Below are 12,187 nucleotides of genomic sequence, written 5' to 3'. Positions count from 1 at the left end.
GGACTCCAAGAAAGCCCGAGTGATGGATTCTTCCCCTGCTCCTCCGGCGCCCTTAGAGGTCGATCTGCCGGGTGTAGCCTGCGCCATGACGGGTCCGTTCTGCAGGCGAGCAAATAGGTCTTTCAGTGATTTTTCACTTTTCGCCCTCGTGGTGGACATAGTCCTAGGCCCCAGTGGTAGGGCTGCAGGGCCTATTGTTAGGGGGCAAGAGCTGGGTGGAGGTCCTCGTGAAACGTCGCTGTTCTGGCGCGAGGGCTGTGCACGTTGAGAGAAGGTACTGCCCCACCTCTCGCTTGGACCAGGCTAGCAGGCAGAGATTATTGGGGTGGCCCCCAGCAGTGTGGGTAAGATTTGACAGGGTGAGGACCCCCTTCACTGCTGGTGCTGTTGCTCCTGATGAATGTAGCGGGAGGCTCCAGCAGGTGCGTCTCTGTCCCGGGCCACTGCGCACCATGCTCGCCTGCCCCAGGAATGGCACGGTCGCCTTCCGGAGGGCCCTGATCTTCGGGCAGGGTATGTGTACACAATGTCCCTTTGCGCCGTATATGCAGGTGTGGTGTTCGCAGGCGGGAACAGGCAGCAAGGCGGGTGCTCCACCGTCACATTCCCCCACAGACAGTCACCTCCATGGGCCCCCGCAGTGTCCCTCTGGCTGCTGCTCTCCTTACCCTGTGTTGGTGCTCGGGCGTAGGGTGCTGACTCTCTTCACGGCCAGCACCCGTGGTCTGGTACTGATCTTCATCTGGAAGGAGGTCTGTGCAGCTGAAGGATTTGGGCACTGGGGCTCGCCGTCAGGAGGTGCCTCACAAGTGTCTCAGAGGCTCCGCATCCGCCGCACCATGTGGCAGGAGTCGGGCCTCCCCTCTGGTAGCACTCTGGGCCTGCTGGCTGCTCCCCTCTTGGCAGCCGAGTCCTCGTAAGTCTCGGGCCCCGGGATATCCAACCCCGGCGGGTGAGTTCTCATAGGGAGGGGCTCGGGGGCGGGGGGCTGGACCGAAGCTGGGCGAGCGCGGGCAGGCCGCGACCCAGGCCAGGGCCTCGCGCATCCGCTGGGAACCTTGCCTGCTGGGTGGTGTGGGGTCCGGCCTCTGGGGATAACCCCCTCCACCCGTTGTTGTCTCAGGAGGCAGCGGGGCTCTGTTGAGTAGCAGGCGGCAGCGGCCGGGACCACGGGTAGTGCTCCTCCGCTTCGTTCGGGGGTTCCACACTCCCTACAATCCCGCTGACGGCCGGGAGCGGCTTGCAGTCTCGGTCCGGGAACCACTTGTGGCACCTGGGGCGCGGATCTCCGAACCCGCTAGGCGTTTGCTGAAACATCAGCTACTCCGGACATGGATGCGGTGCTCGGCAGGGCCTGCAGTGGTGAGAATGCTTGGCTTATCTCACATCAGGGCGGACGGTAGGCAGGAGCTCGGTCGCAGAACGTCCTATCGTGCTTCCATCTTGGCCATGCCCCCTCATAATTTTTTAAATACTACAATTGGCTGTTGTCGTAGTTTGTAGACGTGTTTCCTCAAGTCTTTCTTATTTTTCCTGAGGCGAGAGACATGTGAATAATGTGATCCTCTTTAAAAATAAAACATTTGTCGTATTTAAATGCTTTAAAAAAGATTTGTTTGATCTTAATGCTAGCTAGCTTTAAGTTTAATAATTTTATTGGTTGTTTTGAGCGGTGTTTGAATTTGTATTGTCAGTTTTGGTGGACACTCATTATTGTTTATAGGCCTGATTACAATGTTGGTCAGACAGCCACCGATAGGCCGTCGTTCCGCCTGACAGACAGGCCATTGGTCTGAGTGCCGTATTACAATGCAGGCGGTCGGACCGCATAGGTCAGGGGGAAACTGCTGCCTCTGATAGGATCATTTGATCCTGACGGGGTGGTGGTCGGATTTGTAGTCCAAACAAGAGGCAGTGGTGAGGCAGGCACCGCCGTCGGTATTACAATGTGCCTTTCCGACAGCCTTTTCATTGTGGTCCCCTCGCCATGAAAAGGCTGTTGGAAGTGTACTTTTAACTTGATGTTATTGTAAAAAATATTTATACATTATTTTTGTTGTGTGCATATGTTAAGTTAATTATTATCACTATTTTAATCTGCCATTTAGTAGTTTAATATATTTCAATTTATGTTATTTAGTTTAAATATAGTTACATGTTTCATGTATTAATAATAATCTGTAGACAATGTTGTTCTTAAAGTTATTTTAGTAGTGTTGCATCGTTTTGGTTTATTTTTATGTTGATGTTAGGGTATTTTAGATGTTTATAATGTCAATATTTGTGTGTTTTTTGTTTTTTAAATATCAAATGGCGCAATATTTTTTTTACTAATATCTGTTTAGTTCTATGTTGTTGTACTCAATATTGTGCCATGGAATTTTTTCTGAATCTGTCTAAAATGCATGTGTTCCTGCGAAGTTTGACTCTCATTGTCACATCAGTTGCCGTATGAATATATAATCTCTAAATGTACACCTTTTCTGCTGATACCTCTGGATCCACAACCTATTTTCCTCTGTAACGATTGTTCCATATGACGTTTCCAAAGTCACCAACAGTGGATTATCTCATACGTGCAACCGAGGATATAAAACTCCCAAAGATAATTTGCATACAAGTTTCTCAGAAGTAAATTTTTGGTTTTGTTTCACCGACAGTAACATAGCTGAATTGCACATTGGTGTATCAAAGTACTACAGAATAAAATAGCTAAGAGATTACAGGAATCTCAGTACCATTCTACAATGTTCATACACACCTACTTTTGTGGTAGTACTCTTTCTGAGGTTCTGAAGGATGTCTTGGGTGCTGATGTGTTTGTAATACAAGCTCATTAGTTCTGGCTTGACAGCACAGCTGTCGCCAGACCTGCTTGATCAATAGAAAGAGAGCATCATTTCTTAAAAGCGAAAAACATGTGTCCAGGCTGAACTTTTGAAACTCTCTAAGTAGAGGTCATCCTGGCAGCAAGAGTGCATTCCAAAGGGTCAATGGTGCCACAAGTGTCGGTTTTGTGACCTATACAGTGTTTATGCAATGCTAAGGGAGCTTATAGAAACACAAGCAGACCAGGAGCGGCTCCTCCATTTAAACGTCACCCCACAAGCCCTAGAGCTGAAAAATAAAATGGTAATAAAATGAATTTATTTCCATTTTATTTTTCAGCAGCCCATCCTGAATGAAGTGTCAGGACAGGGCGGGGCCAGTGCTGCGGAGTGGCAGCAGCAGGGAGCTGTGTGCTTTAATATGTGCATGTCTCTTTGTCCAGCCATCTTGGGAAGGCAGACATGCGCATATAAACTTCTCTACCCTATCTGTGTTAGACAGTTGGGTTAGAGAAAGCCCATGCCTCCAGTGCTCTTAGGAGCGCTGACGGAGCCTGCTCTATCCAATCCTGACGCTGCTCTCATGCTGTGAGAGCAGAGCCAGGATTGGGTAGTGCAGTTTCCTGCGTCCGGAGCTTCCAGAAGACACCTGGGGGAGGAGGACGTTGCGCTGTAAGTTACTGAGGTACGTTTATTTAATTTATTTATTTTTTGTGCCCACCACCCTCAGTACATGCTAGCCACCACTCGGCAAAACCTTATTGTGTATCCTACGTTCCTCCAGAGTAGCATTACGTGTCCCGGTCCATTGTTTTCTTGTACTCCCACCAGACCCTCGGCTGTGTGATATCATGCCATGACCCCTATAGGAGTGTGTCAAACACTGGCTTCTATGGGATTGCGTGTTTTTTTAATGTTTTTAAGGTTCTGTATCTCATTTCATTGAGTCTCATATATACACTCTTATTTGTATCTCTTTGCTTCTGTCTATTTATTCCCCTTGCCACCATACATAAGGATACCCGCTCCTGTTCTCGGTAATGTGTTTTGATGTGCTTTATGGCCTAGTGTACACTACATAACCTTTAAAATAATAAAATAAATCCATCTTGGCGGCTACATGTATTTCACCATGAAGTGGTATTACCCACGCACCTACGAAAGTACCATTTAACACTAAGCACAGGTGGGAAATGTCGTGGTCTGCCTATAATTCATTTTTATCATGATTTTAGCTATGTTGAAATTCCAGTGTTTGGAACCAACAAAGAGCTCAGTGCTGTCCCCAGACTATGTCCTCTTCTCTATGAAGGGTGAGTATGCTGACCTACTTAAAGATAAATATTTACAGATTGCTACAATTCATTTTGTCAGTTCATCAGGTTTGGAAGCAAAAATGATTTAGTTTTTCGTGTCAGGCCAGAATGCATAATCTTGAAGAACATACTGTACTAAAAAACCTTTCACGACAGCTGACACAGCAGTCAAGTATGAGAGCTAACTGCGATTACAAATGAAGCCAGGATGGCAGGCTTCAAAATGGAAATGAAGTAAGAAGTGATGTAGGAATCTGATTAAAAAAACATATTTTCCTCAATGTAAGGTTTCTTCTAAATAAACCCAGGCCATAGACTTAGGATAGAGAAAAACGTACAAGATGATTCCGCAGTCAGGGCCAGCCAGACACCAATCAGGACACTGCACACTGACAAGAGCAATGACTGAAACACACACTGGCTCTGGATACACTGGCATGTGGCTCGTGAGCACTTGAGCCCCTCTTCCTACACCTCACAGCCATACCATGCACAGAGGTGTGTCTCCCCATGTGCTCTGAAACAGGCTCATAGGGAAAATAACAGCATAAAATCTAAATCCACAAAATTTACAGCAACAGAGTCTCAGTGTGTGGATTTCCTTTCAAATTGAATTGTTTCTGTATTTTGTTAAGGTGACCAGATTGGGAGAAGCAAAAAGCGGGACAGGCCAGACATAGAAGTGGGACTAAAGGTTCACAATGAACAAGGTGTATGATATGTAAAGGGCCGGTCCTAGGATTCATGGGGCCCTGGGCAGAACAGGAAAATACGAGGCCCCTATAATTTGTATAAGATTTAACTTCACAGGAAGTGACATCATAGGAAGTAATTTCCATTGGCCATTAATTATATTGATATTGTTTATAGAGCATGCCAATGTCCAATGGCGTCTTGGCGCTGGCGTCTGCAGCTGTAACAGTAAATAAAGTTAATTGGGCAACATAGTTGAAAAAAGCCAGGTTTTAAGTTGTTTTCTAAAACAGATGAAATTGGACTGGGCTTTGAAATGCAAAGGTATTTTGTTCCAAAGTTTGCAAGGAACGAGATAAAGCTTCTGCCACTCCAGGACTCTTTGTTTATTTTAGGTGTTTCCACTGTTCTCGAGGAGATTGATCTAAGAGCTCCCATAGGTGTGTACCATATGAATTTTCTCTTAAGGTACTCAGGACCTATGTTGTGAGCAGTATACAGTGCCTTGAAGGCTACTTCCTTTCTAATGTGAAGCTAGTGTAGCTCCAACAATACATGTGAGAAAGATTTGAACTTTGGAATTCTCATTAAGAGACGAGCTGCTGCGTTTTGTAAAATGTGCAGATTATTCAGAAATCACAGATTATATGGCATTGTTGAAGCCTCTTTGCAAGAGGCTACTTTCTTAGTTTGGAAAGGAGTAAAATGGTTAAAAATATAATTAATAATACTTATAAAATGTGTACATATAATTTAAGTCTCTATTAAGTTGAAATACATTAAATGATTTAAAATTAGTTATTGTTCTATTGAATAGGGTAAATGAAAATGATATGCTAACCGAGCATCCTGACACTAAGGGGCATATTATCAAGAAACAGTGTTAAAATTATCACCGCTTTAGCAGCAGAAAACTGCCGCTAAAGCGGCGATAATGGGCTTGATAATATGCCGCAGAGAATTCCCATAGAAGCCCATGTTCTGGTGCCAACATGGGCTTCTATTGGAATTCTCTGCGGCATATTATCAAGCCCATTATCGCCACTTTAGCGGCAGTTTTCTGCCGCTAAAGCGTTGATAATTTTAACGCCGTGCTTGATAATATGCCCTAAGAGAGCTCCAAAGGAGCGGTGCAGACTTTACTAATGTGGACAAAGGACAGTTTTAAGTGTTTTTGCAAAAGATTGGAGTTACACAATAGTTCAAGAGGGAGAGAGTTTCAGTCTTGCACATCTAGAAAGGAGAAGGATCTGCCTCCAAATAGGGACCTCTAAATTTTCGGTGGCACAGGAGTTTGGTTGGCCCAGAGTATAAGATTATGGAATTAATGTAAAGAGTATTGTACAAAGACAGAACCTTGTTAATGAAGTGCATAGTGATGAATGGATATTGCCTTGTAGATAGAGGGTTTCAAACCAAAAACCCAGCAGACAGCAGAAAGGTGAGAAGAATTGCCCTGACGATGCAGCTGTCTCAGATAAGGAGCCCCACACTGTTCTGAATGATTTGAAGGGTACTGAATGCAAAAAAGTCGGGAAACCCAAGATGGTGAGAATATAATGGACTATATAACACTCTTACTGCAGTGAGAGGGGAGAAAAGGGATGATTTTGTGTTACTTATGGATGTAGTAAAAGCAAGTGGATGAACAAGGTTAAACTATTCTGAAAAAAAATGAATCCAAGATTTTCTTGCTGACTGTGCAAATGTGGGTGACCAGCTTCACAAGCCAACAAAGAGAAAAGCATCTGGTATGAAATCCTTTAAAAATTAGAACCCTTGATGTGTCACTATAAAGTTGTATTGAATTTGCCTTCATTCAGAAATTAACTGCTACCTTGCAAGACCAAACATATTCTTTCGCAGATTGCCACTGAGGGAAATTAATGTTTGGGAACCAAGAGGCGCAAGATGTCAACAAGAGACCAAAGGACTGTGTTAGTAAGTCTAGTTGGGAATGATAAAGATTAAACACCGGAGACCCAATAAATTCCACAAGGCTGAGGTATAGTACATAACAGAAACAGGTGATGAGTGGATTGCTTCAGATTTCTCAAATAGGAGAGTGGTTAGCTACACCAGAGCAATACCTTAAATTCCAGGTTGAACTAGTTGATTTATAAGCACCTGCTTGGAAACAGTGTCAAATGTGGCACTAATGTTTAGTGATATTTAGGCTGCTCTAACTCCATGAACAAGAGTGGGAAACATCCTTTACACCACAGTCAATACCACGATGTGCCTTTACACCGCAGTTACTACCCTGACTGCGACATTATTAAGCATTCCTTTACCACGAAAGTTGTTACAAGAACTTGCTTTAGGCGATGTGTTGTTGGACTACAGTTAGAATAGTAATTTATACTATTCCAAAATCTAGCAACCCCCTAAGTCAAGTCATTGTAGTGACTTGCTTGGTAAAGGGACGCATGGTAATGTCGCTGTTGGGGTACTGACTGTAAAAGTATGCGTGGTAAATGCATGGGGGGTTTCTGTCATAAAAACCTCAAGGTTCAGCCACAAATCATCTCAATCAGTAGGAAATGCTACTTAAAACTCCTAGAGTTGTCAGAAGCCAACTGGCACATTGTCAATGAGCAACTTACTTTTTATGAAAGAAATTTGGAATCCTTTTTTCTAGGATTTTTGAGGAAGGGACAACAAGGGGATGTCTGAAGATGGTGATAATATTTGAGCCAGCTGAAGAGTATTAGAGCATTTTTACCTCCCCTTCACTCTTACTTTTTTGCTTCAACTTTCTCTTGCTGGTTCTTCCCATCTAACTTCCACCTCTACCCTCCTGTCTCCCTCTGCCCAACCTCTTAACATTTTCGGTGGTTCTGCTTTCTCCTATCCACCTCTCACCACTACTTCTCTCCACTCTGCTTATGTTCCCTTGTGGGTTCTGTCTCTTATAAACAAACACATCTTATCCACATGCTCCCCTTTAACTCTCATCTCTCCCCCAGCCTCATAACTTCTTTCCTTGTTCTGCTTCATTTACATATATGTCTCCCCTTCCATCCTCCCAGAGCATCTGATCTTTTCTTGTTGATTCTGTCCCTCTTAAATCCACCTACCCCTCAATGCTCTACCCTTTTTTTTTTTTTCAAAAACCTTTATTGAAAGATTCAGCATTACCAGAATACAATTTTACAACAAATCAGAGCATCTTACACAGTGGATCAGTTACGAAGCACAACACAAGGGGAAATAGACCAAATCAGGTAGAGGCATCATCCAGTACCATACTGCAAACGCATCATTAAGCCAAACATAGCTGAATAGTGTAATGTCAGCACCTTAGAGAAGGGAGCAGGTCCGGTTCGAGAGCGTTGGGGACAGGGAAGGAAGTGGCTACTGACCAGCACCGCCGGCCACCGCAGGCAGAGTGCCGACGGGGAGCGCGGGGGAGGCAGTCTGGCTAGGGTGTGGACGGGTATGAAGGTACGTCACCAGGGGCCCCATATGTCCAGAGGACGAGATCTAGCAGGCATAAGGTCCCAGAATTCTGATAGAAGAATCTGACATCTAGAGGCATCTTCAAGCCACTGGGCAAACTTAGGTGCCGGTCTGCGCCCCCAACACATGGCCACCCTACGCCGCGCAAGAACAAGCAACATTGCGATCAATCGGCGAGAGGCATCCGGACAGAATTTAACAAAGCCCAGCAGGCATAACGGTGGATCGGGCCGAACCGGCGTAGGGGTAATCTCAGAGATAGCTGCGCAAACCTCCCGCCAGAAATCAGGCACTCTCAGGCACAACCAAGCCAAGTGAGCGAAAATTGCGGCAGGGGCGGAGCAGCGCAGGCACCTGTCGTCAGGGATGAGTCCCAGTTTGTGTAGCTGAGCGGCGGTGCGATATACCCTGTGTAAATATTTAAAGTGTATAAGACGAAGGCGATAATTGGAAGATAGCTTTTTAGTCTGATTGTAGCAGTAGAGCCAGTCGGCTTGGGAAATGTCCTCACCAAGATCCTCACCGCACGCCACACGAGCGCGATCAGTGGAGATGGAGGCGGTCGACATGGTGATTGCATATAGTTTGGTCAGCAGCTTCAGGGGGAGGAAAAAATGAAGTCGAGAGTGGGAATCGATGGAGGAGGCTGGGGAAACGTGGGTTGTAACTCCCTGCAGATCGCCCGCAACTGGTAAAAGAGCAGAGTGTCCAGAGGACCAGAGGAAGCTGGGAGAGAATAGAAAGAATTGCCCGGATATTGATCCGCCAGTGTCACCAGTCCCAGACGGGCAGCATGCTTGGACATGCCAGATGGTTGGAGAGGAGGGAAGGTAGGGTGACATACAATCGTCATGGTATTAGCTGATAACAGAGGGAAATTGGAAAGGCGGCACAGACCCAGCCAGGCCCAGTGCAATGTCTAGACCGTGTCCACCTCAGCTCACGGACAGACAGCCAGGGCAAACGGGGCGGTTTTCAATGGCCAAGGGGCAGCAAGGTCAGCCTCGACCGCGAATTGTGGATGATAAGGGGAGGGGTGAATACAAAAGTGCAAGAAGCTGGCCTGGGCGCATAAGGCATAACGTTTAAAATTGGGAGCGCCCATACCGCCAACCGACATGGGGAGTGTAAGGATGTCATAGACAATCCTGGGTTGCTTGCAGGCCCAGACGATAAAAATGATCAAGGAGCGGAGTTTATGAAAAAAATGAGCAGTTAGTGGCATGGGTATATTCAAAAAGAGGTAAAGAAATTTCGGGAGAACCACCATCTTGGCGATTGCAATGCGACCAGCCAGAGACAGGGGGAGCCGATTCCATTGAGGTATTCTAGACTCAAGCCAATCCACTGCGTGTCCGAAGTTGGCCCACCATAGGTCATCCAAGTCCCTACTCAGCCAAATACCCAGATAGCGAGTGGGGCCGGAGGCCCATACGAAAGGAAAGTCCGGAGTGAATAGCTTAGTGGCATCCGTGTGCGGGAACAGAACTGATTTGCTCCAGTTCACCTGTATGCCGGAAAGGCCACCAAACCATATTAACTCGCGCACTAGAGGGCTGAGGTTGTCTTGGGGGTGGCGGACATACAGTGTAATGTCATCCGTGTACATAGAGACCAAAAGGGCACGGGCCGAGAAGCCGATGCCCCTCTGAGTATGATGTTCCCGGAGCCGGGTGGCGAGGGCCTCCATCGCTATAGCGAAGAGCATAGGGCAGAGCAGGCACCCCTGCCGGGTTCCACGTCCAATCGAAATCTGACCGTTGATACGAAGGCGGGCGGAGGGGCTGGTATAGAGGAGTGATATCTTGCGAATAAAAGTGTTGCTGAATCCGAGGCGAGGTAGTAAAAAGAATAAAAAAGGCCACTCAAGTGTGTTGAAAGCCTTAGTTGCATCGAGTAAGGCAGCGGCCACAGGAAGGCTAGGATTAATCTGATGGAGGACCGAGAAGATTGTCCGGAGATTGTGAGATGTGGTGCGGCCTGGGATGAAACCGTACTGGTCCAGAAGAGCGATGGTGGGCATGAGAAGGAGGAGTCGGGAGGCCAATAATTGCGCAAAGATGTTGTTGTCAATATTAATTAAAGAGAGGGGACGGTATGAATCGTGGCAGTCTGATGGTTTATCCGGCTTAAGTAAAAGCGTTATCATCACCTCACGAAGTGATTGCGGGAAGAGGCCATTGTCAAAGGAGTCATTATACATGGTGGCCAGATGCGGCTCAAGAAGCAATGCGAAGGTCTTGTAGAACACGGCGGGGAGACCATCCGAACCAGGGGCTTTGTCGATGGGTAAACTATTTATTGCTGCAAGTATTTCTTCTTTAGAGAAGGGTTCATCTAAGAATTTACGATGGTAGTCCTCGAGCCAGACCAATGCGATTGTATCGAAGTATTGAGTCAAATCCTCACACGAGGGGGTGTAGCCCGTGGTGTAGAGTTGCGAATAGTAGGCCGAAAATTGAGTCTTAATCTCCTCAGGGAAGGTGGTTCTGGTGGGGCCACCATCCCGGAGGTCCGTAATATACGACACTGCACGAGGGTGACAAAGGAGGTTGGCAAGGGTCCTGCCAGGCCGATCGCCTTCACCAAAACGGCGAGCCTGGGCTTCTCTGCCAAGGAAAGAGAGTTGCCGGTCAGCCTCCTCGGTGAATTCAGTATGTTTTTTGCGCAGACGAGCGAGAGTCTCGGAGGTTGGGTGAGTTGCGTGAACAGCGTCCAGGGCCTTAATCTCAGATTCGAGCCTGTTTAAAGTGGAGCGGATGGAGGGAAGGACACCAGATTATTTAGAGATACATTCACCGCGGATCACAGTCTTGAAGCCTTCCCACAAAGTGGATGCAGAATCTACAGAGCTGACGTTCAAGTCAAAATAGTTAGAGATTGCGGTGTGGATCTCGTCGCGGAAGACGGAATCGCGAAGATCGTTCGGAGGAAGCCGCCAGGTGAAGGCATGCTGGGGAAAGTGGGGAAGGCGGAGTCGAAGCTGGACTGGCGCATGACCTGAAAGAGTACGTAGTACACACAAAAGGGAGGAGTGCAGTGTACAGTAGGTGATCCTGTGGAGAACGCACCTTGATGAAAGTTTGACTACAGGGGTTCTCCTTTACTCCCCCTCCCATGGAGTATATGGAGTTTAGGCTGTAGGGTACTTTTCTGACCCATTTATATACAGCAGAGAGTGACCACGGTCCCTCCACAGCTGATTCCATTTAACCATAATTTTGGTAAGAGTGGAGCCCGTTTCTTGGTATAAAACTAAGGTCCTGACGAATGCCGAGTACCTCTGTTGACGTTAGGCAGAAACATGTCGACCCATTTCCAGACCAATGATTATACGGCGAGGGGATAATAATTTTTCCCAATTGCGCCGCACATTTGTTTTTATAAACCATATAGTCTCCTAAATCATTAAATAGAGAATGAGGTTACTATAATGGCTTTTAATCTCACTTATTCACTTTGGGCCCCACTTAGTTAGAAGTGCATCCCTGTCGTCAGGTGCATGCCCGCCCTCTATCAAACCAAGTTTTTAGAGGGCGAGGACTGGCCGATGATGAAGCATGACACCAGGTGGTGTGTGAGGCCAGTCCGTAACTTTTAGTGAGATGTCCACACTCACTTAACACTACTCAGTTATCTCCGGGTCATTCTAATAGGAGCGGCCCCTTTTGTGTGTACTAAGTTGTGTTGGAGGCAGGCCGTCTCCTATTACCCTAACAAGCCTCTAGTTCCCTTCCCCTGCGAACCTGGGGTTAGTGTGCATTGACTGAAAGAGTACGTGCCATGTTTATTAGCAGAGGTTAGCCAAGTGAGAACATCCGGGATCGGATACGGGACCAGCAGCCGCGGGGACCGGTGATGCAAATGCCCTCTCTAGCCTCGGGCCAC

Source organism: Triturus cristatus, chromosome 2_1 (genome assembly GCF_964204655.1).
Source record: "Triturus cristatus chromosome 2_1, aTriCri1.1, whole genome shotgun sequence".
Lineage (NCBI taxonomy): Eukaryota > Metazoa > Chordata > Amphibia > Caudata > Salamandridae > Triturus > Triturus cristatus.
This window is presented reverse-complemented; position numbering follows the sequence as displayed.